Source organism: Macrobrachium rosenbergii, chromosome 1 (assembly GCF_040412425.1).
Source record: "Macrobrachium rosenbergii isolate ZJJX-2024 chromosome 1, ASM4041242v1, whole genome shotgun sequence".
Classification (NCBI taxonomy): domain Eukaryota; kingdom Metazoa; phylum Arthropoda; class Malacostraca; order Decapoda; family Palaemonidae; genus Macrobrachium; species Macrobrachium rosenbergii.
Window position 1 is genome coordinate 62,792,040 of NC_089741.1, and position 11,424 is coordinate 62,803,463.

Sequence of the window (11,424 nt, forward strand, 5' to 3'; positions counted from 1 at the left end):
GGGTGCCGCAGTGAATCGCTAATTGGTGAGGAGTGTCCTTGACTCCTCTTTTTCGACTTATGTAGTCCGAATTGAAATCTTATCACCAAAATGCATTATTTTATATACGGTGAGCTTATTACGAGCATTGAAATTCATGAATGTCCATAGCAGCTCCCCCTACTAAAAGACATTTTACGCCTTTTTCGGGAGTGAATGTCTACAAAGCTCAAGGCATTAAAATGATACTCTTTCTCTCAACCTTACTTCCTATATATAAAAAGCAGTAAAAATGTAATGATACGTCTGCTCTAAGTTTGAATTATTTCAGGCTAGCATGAGAAATTTACCCTACAGAAACTCTTTTACTATAGGTGATATAAGTAATATACATTTAGTTTCTTTAAGTCGAATGATTCTAGGTTTGAACTACGTTACTTTGCAATGCATCAACATGAAACTTGCAGGAATTGTACGACATAAAGTTTTCTTCGTCATTTACATAGTTATACACAGACTGATTTCTAACTATACATTTTGGAATCGCCCCTAGCTACATTTAATTTATTTAATGCAAATTCTACCCTCTGACATGGACACGTTTGACCTGTTTATTGATCTTCCGTCAGTATTCAACCATTGCCTCTCGGCAAGTGTTCAACGAATAAGTAGCCAGTTTATCTGGCTGATTACACTGCAATTTCACATGTGCAGATCAAAGAGTATAACCAAAGGCTAGGGGATATGCTACAAGAGTGTTAATTTGGGATTAACACAGAATAATTTTTAGCTACAGGGACAAAACATTACATAGTTTCAAAATTATAAGGAGAAAATAAATTACAAATAACAAAGTGCGAGAGAAAAGGGAGTGCCTTGACATCCTGCTCTGGATTAGGTGCCAAGTACTCGGAAAAGTGAAAAACCATTTCAACTGGGTTCTGATCATTAGGAACCATGTAGGAATGTTAGTGTCTTGACAGTACATCGGCTATTTTGTTGTCTGTTCCCTTTATGTGTTCTATCTTCCAATTATATTCCTGCATATCCAGGTTCCATCTCATCAGGCATTTATTCTGTTCCCTGAAGCAGTTAGGTACTTCAATGGACTGTGATTCTTAAGAACGGTCAATGGGAACTTGTGATCTGCATGGTAGGCCTCATAGTGTTTCATGGCCAATACCATGCCCAGTAGTTCCTTTTCAATAGCACTGTATCTTGTTTCAGCCAGATTCAGCTTGTTTGAGTAATAGGCTATAGGGTGGCGAATGCCATCCTTTACTTGGAACATAATGGGTCCAATGCCTACGTTGCTTGCGTTGACTGCCATGTAAAAGGGTCTCTCATGACTGGCTTACTGATGAGCACAACTTTGAGGTTGTCATATGCCTTTTCACATTCCTCTGTGCAGTGGAATGTTTTATTACCCTTAAAGAGGTTTGTTATTGGAGCTGCAGTGTCGGAGAAGTTTGGTATAAACCTTTTAAATTTTTGCACTTCCTTTTTTTTTTAGGATATGGCATGTCTCTGATCACCTTAATGTTTGCATCCTTGGGCATTAATTTACCATTTCCTACTACATGCTCAAGGTAGGTTATCTCTGCTGCCCCAAATTGGCATATCTTCAAGTTCACTATTAGTTTGGCTTTCTGGAGGGCAGCTAAAACTTTATCTACTATGCAGAGATGTTCTTCCCATGTGTTTGCAAATATTACTATGTCATCAAGGTCGATGACACAGTTCTCGATACCTGCCAGGGCTTTGTTCACGAGGCACTGGAAACAGCTGGGTGTGTGTTTTAGACCAAAGGGCATCACCTTATACTGAAAAAACTCATCCGGTGTCATGAATGCAGTCAGCTGGTGCGACTCCGTGGACAGAGGAATTTGCCAATAACCCTTCTCTAGATCAATCTTGCTAAGAAAAGGAGCTCTTCCCAGGCTGTGGCACTTCTAAAGCGCCGGAGGATCGGCTCTAGTTTGGAGTGCCAGCAGTTTTTCACCAAATCTATGCAGAGTTGATCTCCACCTCCCTCCTTTGGAACTAAGACACTGGCGAGGACCATGTCCTCTGGCTGTCCTCAATCAAGCCTAATTCTAATTGTAATTCGACTTGCTTCTTTATTCTCTCTGCCTTTTGTGGGTTTACTCTATAGTAACCCTGGGCCATAGAGCTATGTTCTCCAAATTGAATTTTGCTGCTGTTCCTAGGACATCAGTGCAACTATAGACAATCTGGACCATGATATGTTGCAGCAACAGGTAGATGCCTGGCGCATTCCCGTCAATCGTCAAGACCGGGAATGATATGGTGCACTTGAGTCAGTACTTCAGAGTTGGTGGCAGGGGTTTGAGCCGTTTTGATTGTGCCTACCACTGCGCACAAAGTTTGCAATGGTTCTTCATTCTCCTCCTCCTCCTCCCTGGTTTTGTAAGGTTTAAGCAGATTGACATGGAGCCATTTTGCTCGTCTTTGCCCACGGTTCATAAGGTAGTTCAATACTCCCTTTTTCCCTAAGATTTTATGAGGGCCGGTGAACTTGGTCTCAAGTGGGTGAGTGGCCCCAGTGCAAAGGACTACGACTTCAGCCCCACGGTGAAACTTTGTGTGGTAACTTCTTTGTCAAACCACAGTTTGACTCTCTCTTTTACTGCTGGTTCTTTGGCTTGCGCTACCGCCCAGGCTGCCTTGAGCTTGTTTTGGATGTCGGGGAGTTCCTTCACCCAATACGCCTTTGTGGGTTCTGCCCAGGACTCGTGTAGGATGTCGATCAGCCCTCTTGTGGAGTGGGCGTACAACAGTTCAAAGGGGCTGTACCCTAAAGTTTCTAACAAGCTCTGTTGGAGGGTGAAAAGAGCGTATGGCAGGTTCTCCTCCCACATTCGTCCACTCTCATGTTGGAGTTTTGATAAGGTAGATGTCAAGGATTGGGGGAATGGAAATGTTTGATTCCGTGACAAGCTATGTTGTCATGGAACTCTTGGGGCATAAAGTGTCGTCCTTTGTTGCTTTGTATGGTTGCTGGGAAACCGAACCTACAGGAAAAGTGCAGTAAGGCTGTAATGGCATTCTTCGAGGTCTCACTCCAGACAGGAATGGCCTTGGGGTCCCTTGTAAATCTGTGGATGATGGTTAGGCAATAAGCATTTCCTGTCTTGGCTCTGGTACCCCCTTGGGGCGTGTAGTAATCTACAATAATGTTCTGGAAAGGGACGTCAGCTGATTGTATATTCTGCAGTTTTGCTTTCGGCACTACCTCATTTGGGTTGCCCACCGCCTGACAGGTAGGGCAGGATGCTACATAGGATTTTACAGTGTTTTGTAAACCAGTCAAGTAGAACTTATCAGCAATGGCCTTGGTGGCCCGGTTGACACTGAAGTGCCTTCCGATCCCTTCATGGGCCAGTTTATGGCCTTCAATTGTTGCTTGGCACTACTATCTCCATGGGCTACTTGAGCAGGCTTCTGTATCCCCTGTGTTACAGGGTAGAGTACCTCATTTTCTACTAGGTAGTCTGTCTTTGAGAGGTCCGTGACACCCACTGGTCATGTTGGACGTCCACCCAGAGATGTTGCAACTGAGGATCTTCCGCTTGGGCTGCAATAAGGTGATCCGGTCTAGCATAGATGTTGCAGCATCCTCTCCCATGATTAGGACAGAGGTGACAAGTAAAGGATTGTCTGGGACAGTCTACGTCAGACGGCTCCCGGAGCCAAGGAACGTCGGCGAAGGATAGTTTCCTGTGGGGTATTGTTTCTTTTTCGTTGGCTTCTTCGAATGGTACTCCTGTCATGCATTGTAGAGGGATCGTAGAATCCTTCCACTGTATAAAATCTTGCCCTAGTAGCAAAGGTTGTCCAGTGGAAAGGGTTTCGGTCACTCCAAAATGGTGTTCTCTTGTTTGGGAGGGCACACCATTGGTTACGGTTAGATGGACAGTAGGGAGGACCAACGTATGTCCGTTGAACCATATATAGACATTCGTTCATCCTCCCGGATGGTAGCATCGTCAGACACGTTCTTGAGTGATGAGGCTTATTTCCGATCCTGTGTCAATGATGTTTGACAGAGGTTGGGGTGGATACGAGCCGTTGAGGGGTGCTACAGCCACATTGTCTAAACCGAGCCACGCGGTAGGTGTCTGTGAACTGACAGCTGTTTAGACTGCTCTTGGTTGGACTTACTTTGAGCAGCGCACATACTGAGATGACGTGTCCCTGCTGGTGACAGTTTTTTTTACAAATCTCCTCACTAAAATCCCGTTTGGGTGCTGCCCCTGCAGATGTAGAAGCAGGCCAAGAGTAGGTGCCTGAAGTTGCAGCAGACCTTCGGCGGGGAGTAGTCTTAGTTGAAAGGGTAGGCGCGACCTTCTGACTGTGCCCAGGTTTCAGGAGACGGCAGGTTTCTATCAATAATTGTAGGTAGGAGGCTTAGATTGGAGCCCATTCTTAGGTTGGGCTCATGATGAGATATGGCTGGGAGGTCTGATTTTCTTGCCTAGAGAGGTTATATGAGCATGATGGGTTTCCCAATCATCGGCTAACCGGCAGCATTCAGCAGTGGTTGTGGGGCATTTCTCATACATGCATGTGGCTAGTGCAGTTGGAGCGTAATAAAAGAAATCTTCCTATTGCATACGCTCAGAAAGATCCTCAAGTGTCTTGATGCTGAGGGATTCCAACCAACGGTTAAAGTGTCAACTCTTGTGATAGAACCAATCCATCCAGGATTGACCTGCTTCCTTCGGTAAGCCACGTCAACGTTGTCTCCAATGTTCAGGTGTAATTTCATAAGCCTTGTTGACAGCCCTTTTGACCGCTACAAGGTCCCCTTGCTCTTCGGCTGTCAAGGCATAAAGTGCGACTAAACCTTTGCCACCCATATGCCTGTTCAGGACTAAGGATATTTCGGTTGCATTGGGTGTGAAATTTACAAAGACCTTCTCTATATGATGAAGCCATGCTTCAGGTTCATTATCTGACCACTTCTGAATGAGCATGCTCATGTTGGTTAGAGTGGACTGGGGAGTAACTGGAGCAGGATGCTTGGCCCTATGTTGGGTGAGTGCCATGGCATTCTCATGGCGAGTCCGCTCAAGGGCTAACTCACGGTTGCACTGTTCTTCTGTTGCTTGTCTTTCTGTTTCAGCAAGAGTTCTTTTCTCCTGGGTCAAGGCTAGTGCAAACTGTTGTTGCTTCGCCACCCTTTTGTCTATCTCCTTTTTTGTCTTCTCCCACTTTTCCTCTACTCTCCTTTTTCTCCTTCTCTTCCTTTGCTTCTCTCTCCTTTTGAGCTCTAGCCACCTGGGCGTTGACCCAGGCATCCAGCGCTTCTCCCCTGAGATTTCTCTTCTGCCCAATCCCTAGGAAGATTTGGTAGCCTTCAGCATACGTAGACATGGTGCTGTGGGATTTGTATACGGGTAAGGACTAGACCGTATTCCAGCGGTACTGAATGGAGGTAATAATGGTGTAGGCCACCAGGTGGCACTGGTACTAAGCAAGATTGTTATTCCGTAGAAATGGTGTGGCACTAGGCTGGATGCTAAGAGCAGTGATTCGGGCGAGTGCCACGAATGCTGGTGCAAATGTTTCAATGGTGATGGTTATGGTGTGGCACTTCGGTGCCAAAAGTCTGGAGGGCCAGCGAGGTGGCACTCACAGTGGGAATGGTAAGTTATGTACACACAACAATTGATCATTGTCAAGTGCAGAGGCATGTTCAGGGAACGGTTTGTGGCACCTTGGGATGCATGGGTTTGCTCGTAAAGAACAGGATTTGGTGTGGGTCCCGAAGGACATTAGTTTTGCTCATGGAGAATGGAGTTGGTTTGTCCCAAAGGTTGTAGGTTTGTTCACGAAGAACAGGGTTGGTTTGTCCTGAAGGACATAGGTTTGTTCATGAAGAATGGGTTTGGTGTGTCCCGAAGGATGTAGGGACGTTCACGAAGAACAAGGATAACATGCACATGGGCTGGTACTGATGTCAGTGCAGAGGTTATGTCGTAAGTTAGTGATGTGTCACACTTCGACAGGGGGCGAAGGCATGCGAGTGAAAAGGTATGGATCCCACAACAATATGGGATAAAAGTAAAATGAAATCAGCACCAGGAGCACCAATGCTGAATAGCACAGTTTGGGAATCTTAAGGGTCTATGGAATGGTGGTTCCCTTGACAAAAGTACACAGGTGGTGAGTGAGTTCAATGACTGGTTATGTGACACACAAAAATGTGGGTTCATTCTCAAGAACTGAGTTAAACGTGGCTCTTGATATTCACTAAATTGAGAACCAGCCTTGGGAAACTTGGTCAGTAAATGCGTATGTATGCAATATGAAGTAAAATATAATCTCAATTTGAGGTTAGGGGTAAGACAGACTCCCCAGATATTGGCTCATAGGCGATGGGTTTGACTTCCAGATCAGTTAGTGAAGCATATAGTTTGTATACCAATATAAATTTTGACAGTCTTAGCCTATGTGACATAAAGGAGTAATATACTGCTCTCATAAATGTGTAAAGGTTCAAAATTTCCCGTATGGGATATAAGTGAGTAATATTAATGATATGTCGAATAATAATACAAGGTTTTGTGTTTACTTAAAAACTTTGAATGATTGGGGATTGTGATGTGTGTTAGTGATAGTCTGCCTTAGCTCGGCCATGAGATGGCAGCTTACAACTGCCAAAAGCAAAGTCTATCAAGACAGTTGCTATGGAAACGGGTAGACAGAGAGGTCTAGTCACACGACTTGACGCCTTTGACAATATTGAGGTGAGTAATACCAACACCTTATAGACTGCCTACTAACTGCACGGCCGTTGTAGGAATGCAAGTACGGTTTTCGTTAATTACATAAACGCATGGATGATTTCGCAGTTGTTTTAAGCTAAAATTAATATTACGACTTTATGTAAAAGACGGAATATGAAAACTAAGATGAACAAGCTAAAAGTTCATAGAACAAATAAAGTCCTTAAGCAACGACTTGGTTACTGAGAGAGGTGGCCAGCTGAAGGCTGAGTAATGACCAACAAGGCGAGTTGCCAGATACGCTTTCCTAGCTAAGCGGTTATCGTAAGTTTTCGAAGAGAGTATGCACACTTTCCCTTGAATGTTATCACCTTAACACTGTTATCATTGCACTGCCTAGCTAATTCCTTGTCACTAGAGACTTGTGGTCTCGTAATAGCATGCAATAATGGCAGAATATAGTTAATGTGTATGCATGTGTGGCAAAATCTCTCTCTCTCTCTCTCTCTCTCTCTCTCTCTCTCTCTCTCTCTCTCTCTCTCTTGGATGAATGGATACAGGTGAGTGAGTGTACTGTACTATGCCCGGTTGGAACTACGAACTCCTTATACTTGCATTCTTTGGTGAATACAAGGAATAACCAAATAAAATACTTACGTCTGTGTACTGCTGTCGACAGTGTGCCAAAATAAGTTAATTAGGTTTACGTTACAGATTCGTTTGTCGTTCAATCTCCTGGATCTATCCAGCCAAAGCTGATTGCTATTCTGCTGAGAGAAGGGGGGAATGTTGCAATGAATTGCCACTTGCCATGTGCAACAAGCGCTTGCAATGATCCTGGCAAGGTCGCCACCTTACAGGTGTGGCCGTGCAACGCATTACCTTTCTCTTACCTGAGATAATTCCACATCTAACGGGGTGCCAAACTTGTAAACAGATTAATAGGAGTCAGTTTAAATTTAATTTAAATGGATCTTAAGGGAAAATCAGTGTTTCACTTAATAATTTGTAATTACACAAATCAGAAGAAACATACACAGGAGCTTAATTCACCAGCTCCATGACTCTGTAGTTACGTTAGATAACAAAGCAAAATGGTGCCACTAGCAAATCAGATATACTCTGAGAAACATTTAAGGTTAAGTTAAAAGTAATCGGGATACTGCATAATATGTACATAGAAATAAAATGAATCTTCAGATCTCAGCTCTGGAAGGACTTTCTCAACGATGGCAGATGAGGGAAGAATGGCACCTTGGAAACGTACGAGTACACAGCAAACACGATCACCTATTCTGCAATACAGAACTGCACTCACTTCGATTGCTAAAGCAAATAATGTTCAATGGGGAATGCTGAAGGCTGAGAGGGAGAACCATTCAAAGTAAAAAAATGAAATGCAAAATGGAACGACACTTAGGTTTTACGTTGCACAAGAAAATTACACCACTTTGCTTAGGTTCTTAAGGAGTTGCAAGGGGAGTGAATATAAGAGCACTTGAAATACAGCAAAAGAATGTGTGCCAAACAATTCCAAATCCAACTTTACCTTAGTCCTTGGATGAGATGTCTTGAGAGTAAATGCCAGACCTTTGGTGGGATTGGATCCGTTAACACCACAAAAGTGACTATGGGGAGCGGGGGGAGGTTGGCAGAGGGCCAACTGGCAAGGAATCTGTCTGGGCTGCGTGCTTGACACGAACTGCTTCGGCGCCCTTGACCCCCATCCATATATTGCTGCCAGTTCCCGCATTTTCCCAGTCTCCTGGCTTGGGTCGAACTCTGGGGCATTTACCGTTAGTTCTGCCGGCTTCGCTTCGCGTCCGTTTCTTGGGCTCAGTCTGGAAGGGGAAATTGTACGGCAGCACAAAGGTTGGACAAAAGGAACACGGTGGTAAGTTGTTAAGGTTCTAGAGAAGAGGAGTAAACTAGAGCAAAAATGGGGGCTATAGCAAATCATTAATTGGCGAGGAGTGTCCTTCTTGACTCCTGTTTTTCGACTTGTGTAGTCCGATTAGAAGTCTTATCACCAAAATGCATTATTATATAAGCGGAGAGCTTATTACGAGCATTCAAATTCATGAATGTCCGCAGAAATATATATAATATATATGTGTGAGTATGTATGTGGGTGTGTGTGTATTTATGTATGTATAGTTTCATAATGTACAAAAGGGTTGGAGATGGAAGAGGTTTAGATTGAAGTAACGACAGAAATTTGACTTGCTTACAGTATGCAAATGATGCTGTTGTAATGAACGTGAAATTTACAAAGCTTGCTTAATAGAATTCATCATATATCTTAATTAATGGGACCTTTAAATAAAACACAAGTATTGAGGACAGAGAATGCTCAAAGGGATGAAATACCAGTAGAAGGAGAAAGGATCAGTGAGATTACATATAAATATTAGGAACAGTAATATCCAGTACTGATTCTCATGAGCTGGAATTCAGTGAAAGACAAGAAAGGCAAATCAAACAGTCTGGTAAGCTGAATAAGATTTGGAAATCAAATACACTGGAATTTCCCATACTGAATTAAGATCATTTATGAAAATGGTACGATCTGTACTGCTATATGGGCGTGAATCGTGGTATGATAATGAAACTATAAGAGATACTTTGGTTTTTTCAGGACAGCGTTAGAAATGACACCAATGAGTGTCAGTTGTAGAGAACGGCGAATTAGTATTTTTCTTTGCGCCCATCGCCCACCATGTGTATCTTGTTGTCTTGATTAAGATTAATACTTTAATTGGAACTTATTGTGTGTTTTTTTCATTAGGAAATCAGAGTTTCACAAGAGCTGATTTGTGGTACAACTTTATGTTTTGAAATGCTAGAGAAATGATTCACTTTAAACTCATTCCATTAGACGTAGAGTATTTTGCTCTTAGTGGTTTTTGTCAGTTTTTCTTTGACTTCAAACCTAAATATTCTTTTGGAACTTTAATATTAAAGACTTATGGCTATTATCATGTTATGGTAGAATGTTCTTGGTGCTAAGCTAGAATTTGTAGGTTTATTTCTTGCAACATAGAAAAAACCTATCCTCATATAGTATTCTGTCATAAACAGAAGTCAAAACAACAATAATGGTCACTGCTACAAACCAAAAGAAGAATTAATGTATTAGCCGCAATTTCCGTTATGGAGAAAACAAGGTCAATAAAATTTCGAACCTGTCATTAAGCTCCTTTCAACGTACAAGGATTAGAATTGATAGTAGAAAAGAGCAGTTAAGCGATTTCTAATGACTGGAGGAAATCAAGAAAGATAAGAAATAATTCTGAGTTAAAAGCTTTATTTTGTTTGTGGGATAGGTAGGAACACACACACACACACACACACACACATATATATATATATATATATATATATATATATATATATATATATATATATATATATATATATATATATATATATATATATATATATATATAAATAAACAATTGACCTTTAACAAGTGCTGCTTAAGGGAAAGTCATTTCCACAATCATTCCAACCAACATCTGGTATATTATTTCCCAAACACCTATACAAATCAGCCAGTTGCATCCTCCCAGTTCATATTCACTTTCTGATCTTTCTGTTTTCTATGTATTCTCACATTTCTCTCCTTGCAAATACTTTCAAACTGTATTTTCTACAATTTTGTTTGATTTAGTAAATCATAGGCACTTATTTTTTAACTTCAGAATCTTGGAATGAGTTAATATGTTTTAGGATTACTTCAAGATTTCCTTACAGGTAGGTAGCAGCAAGTTATTGTTGATGGGATCTTAAGCGAACCAAGACGTATTGTGTGTGCTATTCCATGAGGTAGTGTTCTTGGTTCGCTGTGATATCTAGTCTAGTTTACAAAGTGACATGGTCGTTGGCCAAGAAAACAATATTGTTTAGTATGACGATAATGCAACCAGTGTGGGTGTAGTATATTCTCCACTTGAAGAGAAATGAAGCTGTCCTTAACCGGAGCGGATTAGTGAATGGTGTAGTCGGTGGAATGTGAAGCTGGGCTCCATAAAACGAAAACATTATTGATTAGTAGATCTCCTACTGATTTTCCACCCTACCCTACCCTTCAGTTGAATGGGATTTTGCTGAATGAGTCTGAATCTTTGACTATACTTGTTATAACCTTAGACTCACATCTTGCTTTTGAGAAACATCTAATGAAAGTATCATAGAATACTGCTCTTCGGTGTGGATGTCTGTTTCTGCCAGAGATTTATCTCTTTTAGACAGTTGTTCGTGGTGGTAGGTTTCTGTCTCTTAACATTTGCAGTTATGACGTGGACCATGGAGGGATGGTCTCTTGTTTGTCAGTTTTTCGTAAATTGTATTTTAACAGAGAACCTTCGCTGTCGGAACTGATCCCTGATCCTTTTCTGCCAAGAGCGACGAGACTTGGTTAGCAGGAGCACCAATATGCAGTAAATATGCCACGATGTTGAACTTCCCAGTTCTAGAGGTGCTTTATTCCTCACACCGTTGGACTGTGGAACAGTTTCCCTGAGGATATTGTGCAATTAGAACTTCGAAAATTCAAGCGATGATGCAGTGCATCTCTACTCTAAAGCAGTTCACTTTGTAATTCAGTGATCTATTGACATTTTTTACTGTTTATTTATTAATATGTCTTTTTTCTTATCTAGTAACTGAGCAGCTCTTTTTTTTATGT